We start from the raw sequence: 12,907 nt of genomic DNA on the forward strand, positions 1-12,907 counted from the left end.
AAATATTTCTTAGAAACCTTGATTCTGGTGACTTCACAAGCAAAGGAAAATTCCTGAGAATCCAGGAGGAAGTACAAATTCCCACCCTTGCCACCACTACCAGAGCCTGGCAGGCAACAGAACTAATTTTGGAGTTTTTTGGGGTTTTTTTTTTTTTGGTGGTGGTAGTGGTGGTGGTGGTGGGGTGCTGCAGGGTTAGAAGTGTAACACAGATGCGGCTGTTAGTGGGCAAGGAGAGTGTAGAGAACCCACTAAAGCCACAGGGCAGGAGTGAGGAGAATTAAAATCACTCCCCATTCAGAATGATTTAATGTTTTGAGTCAGAGCCCATAAATAGACAAAGATCTCCCGAGAGACACACTTGGGCTCTGCATTAAAAATATAAAGCAAAATGATAATCCAAACAGTCAAGAAGGTTAATGAACAAAAAAATAATACCTTCATTGTACAGTGCACTTTTCCTAAAGAGCCCAGCGGCAAGCATTGCAAAGCCTTAGCTTTCTCCAGTCAGCATTCCCGGGGAGAATGGGCAATGCCAAGGTGCAGGAATGCACTTAAAGAATCAGAGCAGCGATACCATGGAGCAGTGATGTAGTCCAAGAAGTGTCAGAGGTAGAGCACCCTGAGGGCAGGGAGACCCCACTCAGAGGGGAGAGACAACTCCACCCATTTGGGTCCCTTCCACCTAATACCTCCTTGTCCCCAGACATCCATTGCCTCAAATTCCCCATTAACATTTGCACAAAGGAAATAATCTAAAACATACTCACACTAAAGAGCAAATGAATAACATGGTTTAATCGTTTCCAGTTCCAGAATGACATTTCAAAAGGCAGGGCAAAATTGAAATGCAAGCCAAATGAACCTCTGCGTGTGGAATTTAGATATGGGCAGATAGAACAGGAGGCCTCTCTGAGACCTCCTGGTCTAAAACAATAAATCCCCAACTCCACACCCTCCTCATCCCCTCACTCTTTTCATCAGAGAATTATCTCATGTCTTTTCAACTTATACATCAGTTTACTTATCCTGAAATAGTTTTATGGACTATTTGCCCCATACACCAAGAGCATAGCTAGAACATAGAAGCAGCTCAATAATTTTGGATGAAAGAATACAAGTCTTCATTGTAGTCCTGAGTTCATATCACTCAAGGGCTGCCTACTCCTAAAACAGTAGCACCTAATCAGTAGAAGGAAGGAGTTTCGTGGTCCACCCCCAAACCCTGTGCTTATTTTTTACCAGGGTCTGATCCATACTCTCACTGATGCATGCTCACAGGTGCGTGCACACACAGAGGAAAAGCAAAATCCAAATATTTATCCGTCAAGGTCTAAGAACAGAGGCAAGATGTAACCCCAAATGTCATGTAAATTCTGTTTCAGCATACTTAATATTTTTGTTTTGTTTTATTCCATTTGCATTTAGTGTACTCTGCACACTTAAATCCCCTAAGAAGATACTGAAATAGAATTATTTAAGAAACATCAGGAGCTAGGGGCATAGCTCAGCTATAGAGCATGTGCTTCCTTTGTGCAAGGCCCTGGGATGGATCCCAGGCACCAAAAATGAATAAATAAATGAGAAGCATCTTCCAGGGAGGTTACAACTAAGGTTGTTGTAACCTTAGTGCCACAGAATTTCGGAAAACAGAACATTCTGAGAATTGTGAAAATTTGAATTAGTATGACCAGACTAATACATGACTATAATTCAAAAACTATGTCTTCCTCACCCCAATCCACTCCTACTTCAAACATGGACAAAGATCTAGGGGTTAGAATTTCCTCTTTAAGGAAGTAAAATTGCTTCCTTATTTTAACAGCTTTGGAGACATCATCTAATAACCAGCGTTGACTTTCACCTGACTTCTTTGCAAGGTCAGACAAGGAAGCACGTGTCCACAAAAAAGCCACTGGCCCTCAGAATGTAGAGCCAGGTGTGGGAAAGATGCCTCTTAAGTACTGAAAATTACTCACACGTCGCCTTTCATAAGTAAGCAGCAAATATCATTTGACAACGAAATGTTTAAAGTGGGAATTACCCAGAGGAAAGATACTGCTAATAAATCAAGCGAGTTCCAGCAATCCTGTTTGTTGAAATCAAGACATGATTCCTTCATTCAGGCAAGGCTTAACTGAGCTAATGTTAAACTAGATTCTAATTCCATCCAAAATACACAGATGTAGAGTTTAAAAATCCTTAAAAAAAAAAAAATTCTCTCTATCATTCTGATGTGAGATTACAAACTCCCTTTTCTCATGATAGATACAAATTATATAATATTTAAAGCAATGGCATAAGAAATCCATCAGTGCTTTCCTAAGGACCCATCATACGGCAAGACAGTCCTCGTTAGAAGAATATTTTTTTAAATATGTATTTTTAAAATGCCAGTTGGTTTTATTGTTACATTTACAAAATCTCCATCAAACAAAAGAAATCATCAAGGACCTAAATGTATTCTGAAGGTACAGAATAGGCTCTGCCACTAATAAATCTAATGTTAAAATAATGAATCATTTGCAGAATTCCTACCAACAACATCCCAGTTTCATGGAAATGAAGTAGAAATGGTGCAAATAAATGAGGAAAATGAGAAAAAAAAATTTGCAAGGAAGAACTTATTCCTTTTCCTTTCCACAACTCTAACACAATTTATTCAATTTTGTATTGCTTATGTTTAGTCCTAGCTACTAAAGTGTGTAAGTCCTCAATTTCTTAAATTAGTTCATTACATAAATGTTTTCATTTTCATAAAGCAAGATGAGATAGGTTATTGTGCTTGCTTTTTCTCTCTCTTTAAATTTCTAAATCCCAAAGCGGCACAGATTTAGGGTACATTAATCATGTGAGCATGGTGGGATATATAAAATATAAAGAGAAACTGTATAAATCACAGTATAAGATTATGATGCATGAGAACTGTAAGTATGCTGTATTTATAGGTAATTCTCATTCTATACGTTGTCACAAAAGCTGAATTGTTAATTTCAAGCCTGCATGAAATGTCATATATTTCTTATGTATATGATGGGCTTAATTTTTCTCAAAAATTAAAGTCTCCCCAGTGCTAAAAGAAAAAGAGGGGGAGTTCACACTGTGAATTGAACACCCACACGTGGCCTGAGCTATCCAATGGGGGACAGAGGGAGGGAGGAAGAGTCCCCCAATTCAGGGACCCAGATCAAAGGAGCAAACAGCAGTGGCCACCTGGGGCTCCATGTTTGGTGTTGGTTTCATGGTAATTTCCAGATTCAGATTCTTACAAACTTGGTCTGAGTGCCTTAACAAGCAATTGGAGAAATACTCTAAGGTAAATCATGCTGTTATATGCCAAACCACTGCTTAAAAGTAATTTTCTCTTTCTATTTTCAACATGAATTCTGGAGACAGGGAACTATATTTAAAGTGCAAATCAGGAAGGCAATAGAAATCAGATCCTTTTCATGATAACTCTAAATAATTCAAGCTGATGAATGTGTTAGCACACCTATATGGAAGGATAAATCAAGATTTTACAACTAACCCGGGACTAAGATTTATAGACTACCCTAAACCCCAGAGTGTACGAAAACTCGAGGAGGTAATTGCAATGCATTTAAGCAACACTAATCAACTTTCTTTTCTGGTTCCTGAGAGGGGGCAAGGGACCCCTGTCTCCAGACAGGGAAGATAATTTTGCTTCCTAATTCCCGACTCGATTTTGTTCTCCTGAATTGTCTTCCCGAACTCTCTCCCAGGAGCATCTACATAGAAACCAGCCCAATGCACACAAAAAAAGAACTCACAAAGTCATCAAATAACTCCATCTCAGAGGGGTTGTAAATTAAATGAGGCATAAAGCCCTCGTGTGTAAAAGCTCAGGCAACAGCTGAGGTCATACAGATGACCAGGGAAATGACCGTCAGTCTGTCAGTGTGTGCCCTGCATAAAAGCCAGAGGGTGGGTTAAACCTATTGCTGTGGCACTGACACCCAGCACAGGGACACATCCTGGAAATCTGCAGCAGGTGCCCAGCCTGGCTCTGGCTCAGGCTCTGGCTAGGATGTCACACAGACTTTTTCTTCTAACGCACTGTGGGGGGAAACCCTTGGCTTCACTTTCTTTTCTGTGACCTACTTACAAAATATTTCACCAAGTGCCGCTCCAGCCTCCAGGGGCTCCCCATCCCGGGAGCTTTCCAGGTTTAATTCCAGGTCCTCTAGAAGGGTCCTTAAGCTCCAGGATGCACATGTGGCCCAAGGCCAGTTTATTTGTTTCCAATTACATGCTTTGGAGGTCATCCACAGAGGTTGAAGGGAACAGAAGGAAAAAAGTGTGGCCCTGTGACAAGGGAGAGAGCCTGCCTCGCTTCCCTTCATCCACTGGCCTTGCAGTTGCAGACACGCAGGGTAGCAGCTCCAGCCACTTCCCCAGAGTGCAGGGCCTTGTCACTCCACTCTGGGGCTAAATGACAGAACCAGCCCACAAAGTGTCTAAGGACCCAATGGCTTAGCTAGTGTAATATTGAGAATAGGGCCTGGCACATACTAAGTGCTGTAGGTGTCAGCAGCTATTGTCCTTATCGTTACTCACTCAGATTATCATTTGAGTTCAATAGACTAGAGTCGCTGTGTGTGTGTATCAGGTGTCACACATTATGCTAGAAGTGGGGAAACTGGAGATGTATGTGCAGCTCCCCAGGAGCTTACCCGCTAATGGAGGAGAGGAGCCAGTCAGTCAAAAAACAAGTAGAGAGAAGCTCATTCTAATGGCAGTCACGAGGGAGCCCCAGCGGAGGGAGCAGAAGGGAGGCTACCAGGGAGGGAAGCAGGGCTTGGTGTGAGCTCAATGCCCTGCCTGGGGCAGCAGATCCAATGCAGGTGCAACAGGGACTTCAAGTGCAAAGCCAAGGAGACCTGGAAACAGACCTCCACACACAAAGCAGGGTCAACAGTCCAGTGTGCCCGGGGCATGAACATCTGCAAGAGAAAAATGTAACCGGGAAAGGAAGCTGAGGGGAGGCAAGGACTGCTGAGAGGGGGAGTGAGTGAGGCAGGACACCTGAGGAGAGGTGCTGGGGTGAGGCTGTGACGGGGCTTAGAGGTTGCTTCTGCTGAAAGCACCGACTCTGCACTTGGCTTGCAGACGTCCGTCCGAGGGGTAATTTAAAGCTTGGCGTCTCTGCCTTCACTTTGTATCTGTCTCCTTTCTGTCTTAAACTGTGGGTCAGATTCCTGCTCCACTCTGCAGGTAGACATGTTAATTATTTAAGGAGTGTCTGTCTAAAGCTGATAATCCTCCCCCTTTAAGGCTGAAGGCACCCAGATAAGAGGAAATAAGATGTTTTCAAGATCCCAGGAACAGCAAGCCTTGCAGACAGATCACCCCATGATGGGACTGGCCCTCTGAAGGGAACAATTACCCCATGACAGGAACCAAGGCTGTCCCCCTCAGCAGGAGCCATCACCTCATGATGGGAACTAGATTATCCCCTCAAGCAAAAATGACTTCCCTGGAGCCATCAGAACCAGACCTGGGAAAATAACCAACCAGATCCCAGTTTGACCAAGGCTGCACATCTGTGCACACTCCCACCCCTCTCCTTCTTTCCCCCTCCCCTCCACTTTTGCCCCTACCCCCATTTAAACCTGAAGCCCTTGTCTGAACAGGACTAAGGATGCCTGCAAGTCCCTCTGCTTTCTGATATGGCTATACTGATTGAATTCCTTCCCTACCTTACCATTACTTTTTCCATTTGATTTTTTTTTCATTTTTTATTGATTTTTTTAAAAACTAAATGACAGCAGAATGCATTACAATTCTTATTACACACATACAGCACAATTTTTCATATCTCTGGTTGTATATAGTTTGTTGACACCAATTCGTGTCTTCATACTTGTACTTTGGATAATGATGTCCATCACATTCCTCCATCCTTGCTAATCCCCTGCTCCCACCCTTTCCCTCCCACCCCTCTGCCCTATCTAGAATTCATCTATTCCTCCCATGCTCCCTCTCCATGAGTCAGCCTCTTTATATCAGAGGTATGAAAACTACTCTAATATATCATCTCACCCCAGTCAGAATGGCAGCTATTATTAAGACAAACAACAATAAGTGTTGGCAAGGATGTGGGGGGAAAGGCACACTCATACACTGCTGGTGGGACTGCAAATTGATGCAACCAATATGGAAAGCAGTATGGAGATTCCATGGAAATCTGGGAATGGAACCACCATTTGACCCAGCTATCCCTCTCCTCCAACTATACCTGAAAGACTTTAAAACAGCATACTGCAGGGACACAGCCACATCAATGTTTATAGCAGCACAATTCACAATAGCTAAACTGTGGAGCCAATCCAGATCCCTTCAGTGAATGAATGGATTTTTTAAAAAATGTGGCCTATATACACAATGGAATATTACTCAGCAATAAAAGAGAATAAAATCATGGCATTTGCAGGTAAATGGATGGCGTTGGAGAAGGTAATGCTAAGTGAAGTTAGCCAATCCCAAAAAAACAAATGCGGAATATTTTCTCCATTTGATTTTCGAGGCAAGAGACCAGACCTGATCTGTCAGAGTTCCCTGAATTCACCACTCCTCCCCCACAGCCTAGGACTTCAAAGACAGGAACACCTGGCGAAGGTGAGGTAGTCTAGGGTAGAGACATCTAAGGGAGACTGACTAGGGCTAGAGATGAGGCTGAGAGTAGCAAGGGCCATATCATGAAAGGGCTTAGTGTTAGGGAATCTGGAAAATCATTTGAAGTATTCAAAGAGGGAAAATGCCATACTAAGCTGTGTCCCAGGCATGTTCTGGAGCTAGTGTGGAGAGCGGCTGTGGGGAGACAAAAAGGATTCCAACAGGCCAGCTAGGAAGCTACTGGAGTCAGGCAAGGACAGATCCAGGCCTGAACCGAGGTGGGGCAGTGTCCAGGCACAGAGGACTGAGGCTGAGATACAGAAGCTAGAGCCTTTGACAGATCATACTGCTGAGGGCGGGAGGAAGAGGACACCTTGCCTGGGACATCACACACAGGCTAATCCTCAGGGTGGGAGAGCAGGTGTGTGGGAAACCTCGGTCGGGTTCCCCAGGTCCTGAGGACGTTCAAGTGGAAGTCTCCCACAGCAGCCAGCCTCCAGATGGGGAGCCCGGCATGGAGGAGTGCAGTACCAGAGGACAAAGTCACAAGACAGGGTGCACCTGCAGGAACAACATGGGGAGCCAAATCAGGGCAGGGGACCCCAACATCTCAGGGAAAAAAAACTATAAGAAGACAAAAAGAAATGTCCAGGCAGGGAGGGAAACATGAAGGAACTCAGTTCTTGAAGGAATCTTCAAGTTCTTTCCAGGAGCTGGGTCCTCAAAGCTTCATAATGCAATAGAAAGATGTCACAGTCTAAGAGACCTGAGACCCAGCCTTGCCTGACTGTGAGAAATAGAACAGCACAGGGTCAAAACACAAACCCTAGACTCAGACCAACTGGGTTCAAATCCAGCTGTGCCGTTTCGTAGTTCAGCAACCTCAGGTTCGTGGCTTGACCTCTCTGAGCCTGCTTTTCTCCCTTCAGAGGGGAAAATGAAATAAGAATCAAAAAGAGGGCAGTGTACGTTCAGGTTCAGAACAGTACCTGGCCTGCAGTAAAAGGCAAAGAGCCCTTTGCTGCTGTTACCAACAGCAAAGTCTTACCGCTAGACAGGAAATCTAGGGAAATAACGAGGCTATTTTCACAGCTGGCCTTGTCCACTTAACTTCCTTTATTTTGTAAAAAGTACATCCCTCCTGCATAAACCCCTCAAGGACCTAGAGGAGATAAATTTAACATGATGCATAAAAAGCCTTGAGCTGCTTATGGGAAGTAATGATGTAAACTAAAATATATCACCTTTTCCATTTCATAACATAGTCTTTTAGGAATAAAGATAAGTTATATCCCTAGGAGGAAATGTTATTGCTAGACTTCAAACCCATGCAAATCTTCTTTGATGAGACTGAAATCTTTTTTTCTTTTTTTGTCTGAATTCTCAGCTTTCCACCATACAGATAAAGACTGCTTTCTTCCCCCAACTTCTACCAAATCTCTGTACACATACATTTGGAATAAAAGCTTAAGTGAATTTATTCTGTCAATCAAGTCTCTCTTCAAAAAAAAAAAAAGAAAGAAAGAAAGAAAAGAAAAGGGAAAAAAAAAACTTTCAAATTGCCACATAGTGCAGGGACTCCCAAGCCCAAATACCCCTCCAGCAGGACCTCTCCTCTGAGCTCCTCACCCAAATATCTAACAGTTCATAACCTGAACTTGTCCAGAACTGATCAGCTTCACTTCCCCCAAAAAATATATCTGAAAAAAAAAAAGTCTGGTATTTCATGCCACAAAATTATATGCCTAAGATTTATGAGGCTGAATAAATCTTATGCTATGCATATTTAACCATAAGAACTTTTTTTTTTTTTTAATCTGGTCTTCCTCATTAGTTCCTAAATCGGTACACAACACACCGGCAGCTCCTGACAGAAATCCATGACTCATCCCTGCCCCCACCCTCTCTCCCAGCCCACTGTGCCCAATCTATCACAGCGGCTTAGAGATTCGCAATCATCTCTCAACTAGTTTGCTAGGGCAGCCTCCTCACGGTTCCCCAGGTCCACACCGACAACCTCCAACCCCCATTCCACAGGACGACCAGAGTGAGCTCCATCAAGTCAAGTCACGCACTGTCCCATGGCAGCCCTTCAACACAGCCCTGAATGCATTACCCAGTCTGCAAGCCCTGTCCAAGCTGGCCCCTGCTGATGTGGCCGGCCCCTTTCTCACACTTGCTGGGGCTCTGTCCTTCCTCCACAGGATCCCTTCACAGCCTAGCTGGGTCCCTCTGCTGGCTCGCTCTTTTCCCCTCCACTTCATGGGTTCCACTTCCCCTTCGTGTCTGGGAGGTAGTGTCACTTCCTCATGGAGGTCTTCTTGAAGCTCTTATTCCAAGGTTTCTCAACCCTGGTTCTGTTGAGATTTGGGGCCCAATAATCAATTGTTTGGTGGTGGGGCACAGCTGTCCTGTGCATTGTAGGTCACCCAGCTACGTCCCTGGCTCTGGATGCTAGCAGCAACCACTGCCACACCATCCAATGACATCCGAAAGGTCTCAAGACATTGATGAAGGTTCCCTGAGTACAAGATCTTTCTCAGTAGAAAACCCCTGCCCCAGACTTGCTGAAAGCCATAGATCTTTCTGCAACATGTTCTCAAAGCGTCTTCCACAGAAGCTGCAGTGACCTTCTATGTAGTTATTGCTTTTTGTCACCTTCCCTCCTACTCTGCCAGCTCTACAAGGGGGGAGACAGGCAGATCCGTCTTGTTCCAGCAATATCCTGATGCTTGACATATAGTAGGTCCTCAACAATTACTTTTTAATAAATGAAGCAAACTTTGGGTAGTTTTTCCTTGTAATATTCTTTTTACTGTTTGGAAATCAACACGGTCTAGCAATTCAAGTGAGCCTGTACAATAACAATGGTGTTTCTCTGGGAGTCGCTTAGTGAACAATACTTTGAAATCACGGCAGCAAGGGAGATTCTCAATCAATACTAGGCACAAGGAGTTTGACACTCACCACAACTTTCCTTTATCATGGGAGAGGTGGGGTAAACCTATGGGGACTCCGGTACATTATTTTTAAGCAGGAACCTGAACAATGCCAAATGCAGATTGCACCTAGTGCTACAAGAGGAAAATCAGTTGCAAAGTCCTTATATGTACTATCTTTATCCCTAGACATTATGCTTGCTTATTTTCTTATAATGTATCTAACCAGCAGCAAAAATCTTTGACCTTGATGCTTCAAATGAGGTTAATTATTAGGACGTACTCTATCATGGGCCCCAAAATGTTCAGTTCCAAGGAAATTTTAAAAAGGGTACAAACATCTTCTCTATCCCCTGTCCCACTTGCAGAAGATGCTCCTTGTACCCCAGAGGTTGACTATCAACTGCAGGCCAACCCCCATGGATCAAGTTCAGGACCAAGGAGGCTATGCTAACTTGGGGGTCCTGAATGACAAAGAATGCACCTGTAGGATTAAATTTGTACCAGTGATAGCTATGTACTGCCTCAGTAATAAAGGGAGGGTTTAACACACACACACACACACACACATACACACACACACACACACATACATACACATACACACACACACTCAGAGCCTGGAATTAGGTCTGACTTGCTGCAATGAAAGGAATCTGAGCAAGAATTGGCTCAGAACAAAAAATCATTCCTAATTTTGGCAGGCGCTAAGAAATACAATCTTGGCTCCTACCGAGAGGAGACAGGGATGTGAAAGATACAAGCTAATACCTATTATTTTACCATTGGTTTGAATCAGCTTCTTCACAGATGTATCAATTAGGACTGTTTGGCTGCATAGTGTCTCATACAAGGCAAAACTGCAAATAGGTGATAGACAGGACTGACAGGATGCTCCACATCTTCCTGGCACCCAGACTTCTTCTCTTTCCATTCTATCATCCTTACTACTGCCTGCCTCTGTCTTCAAGGTCACCTCCTAGCCACAACATGGCCTCCACAGCTCCAGCCATCAGATCCATGGAACAAGCAATAGGGAGAAGGGGGGAATGAAACATGGCAAAAAGGGCCTGCATTCGAGCAGGATTACTGGATTGTTCTGTCCAATAATCTTTATGGATTCATCACTAGACACCCCGATTTGCAAGAGCTACTGAAAATGCTTCACATTGCCACCACTGACACCATTCCTCCAACCATCCCCTCAACCTCAGTATAATCCCATTGAGTTTTGTTAGGAAAAGAGGGTTCAAAGGACTCTTGTGTAGGCAATTAGCAGTTTCTGCCTTTGTGGAATCATTTTCTTAAAACTATAAGAGACAGAAAAGTTTCCAGGTTTCCAACCAATACATGTCTTCAGTTTTATATGAGAAAAATGAGGCTTCAAAGTCATTCAGCTAATAAATAAGTAGTGACCAAAAGGCTTGAATAAATCTGACTCCACAACTGGTGCCAGACATTAGGACAGAAGTTACTGTGAATTTTGTCTGTATATGCATATGGATTTAAAACAAATGTTTCTTTCTTTATTTCTTTCTTTTTCTTATTCTGGTTTTTTTGTTTTGTTTTGTTTTGTTTTTTTGGTACTGGGGATTGAACTCCGGAGCACTCAACCACTGAGCCACATCCCAGCCCTATTTTGTATTTCATTTAAGACAGGGTCTCCCTGAGTTGCTCAGCCCCTCAACATTGCTGAGGCTCCCTTTGAACTCACAATCCTCCTGCCTCAGCCTCCCGAGACATTGAGATTACAGATGTGTGCTATCTTGACCTCCCCCCACCACCCTGCCAAAAAATTTTTAAATAAATGTTAAGTCTGTCAAGAAACTATGCATAGCTGAACCAATCTTGTAAGGGAATATTTAAGGTATTCATAAACTTTCAGGATTGATCCCATCTCAGAACTCTTATTACACTGTTTTAGCAGAATTTTAAGGCAATCATCAGGCCCCACTCATGATATCCTTATATGTTTCTTTGTTTTCATATGTTTCAATGTCCCTCCCTTAACATCAAACTAAACCTCAATAAAACATAGTCAAGATTTACTTCCGACTCCAGAGAATACAGCCTCCCGTCTCTACCAACCCATGAAAGCCAGTTCACAAAGCCCAAATGTCTCACAGGACCTTTTAATGGGTTTTATGTCTTATTTATTGTGCTTATCTGACAACTTCACAAGGCTAATCGACATCTCTAGAAATGTGTTGACATTTAGTTCATTCTGAATGTCCTTCAGTGTAATATCAAGTTTGGACTGTGCAAATATTCCCCTAACGGTAATAAAGGATTACACATAGAAATGCAAATGTACATTTCAGCCTATACATTGTGGGCATCATGTACAAGCCTAATATCCCCAGTACAGCATTATTAAGTGCAGTGCTGTAAATAGAATGCCAGTTTCTGCTACCACCCACTCATTTGGTGAGTTACAAACTTCCAGGCAATAAGCCAACTGATACAGCCAGCAGTCGTCACCTAGTCGATTCGTAAATCTTCAACTTCCCCTTCTCCCTAGGGCTACCACCCAACAATGCTTTCTTCCACCAAAGATGATCAATTGCAGCCTTCTCTGTCCAAGGTGCCCTAACAATTTTAATTACAGAGTCGGCAAATTAATCATGTGTGTGAACAATTACCAGCTAATGTCATTCGATTTTCCCACACTTACAGAGCACCTACAGAAATGTCTGGGATGTACAGAAACAGCAAATAAGGCCCCTATTTGGAGAACTTGGATACAATTAAACACAGACTGTCAAGGTTCCAGTGGCTAACGAAAGCAGTGTGCAATAATGCTACGTCTCTTCCTCAACTGCAACATTCTACCATTTCTAAAAATTTGAAATTACTGCCTTTTTAGAGCCTAGAAACTCAAGCAAGCCTGAGAGGACAGTGTCATTATAACACTCTGAAAGGAAATAACTTTTTCAGCCAAGCTTTTCAACTTGAACAAATCACATCATAGTCAATCATAAGGATTAAAAAAAAAAAAAAGACTTTTACCACATCCTTTTATGAGAAAGGGGTGGGGTCATAGGCCTTTGTGAGGAGATTGGAAAAAGAAATGGACATTGTGGAAGCAGGACTCCAGCTCAGAGACACAGGACCCCAGGGCATTCAGCAGGAAGTGTTTATTGGTGCCAACACAGGCTCAGTGGATTCTCATCCAAAGGCTGAGAATTTAGCATAGGGAGGTATAGCTTTATATGTGTTTGTCAGTTTCCTTTTACATAGTAGTTCCTTGTTTCCTGTGTGAGGTAGTACATATTTCAGGTTAGGACTTCTATTTTCTACACTACAGAGTAGCAGTAGTGTTGCAACTGAGT

The 12,907-nt window shown here is 43.1% G+C and overlaps 1 protein-coding gene across 4 annotated transcripts in view; it reads right to left on the reverse strand.

Annotated features, from left to right (window-relative positions):
* B3glct (beta 3-glucosyltransferase) overlaps window positions 1-12,907 on the reverse strand; it is a 104,966-nt gene that overhangs the window by 84,832 nt on the left and 7,227 nt on the right. The window lies entirely within an intron of this gene.

This window comes from Ictidomys tridecemlineatus, chromosome 6 (genome assembly GCF_052094955.1).
Source record: "Ictidomys tridecemlineatus isolate mIctTri1 chromosome 6, mIctTri1.hap1, whole genome shotgun sequence".
NCBI lineage: Eukaryota > Metazoa > Chordata > Mammalia > Rodentia > Sciuridae > Ictidomys > Ictidomys tridecemlineatus.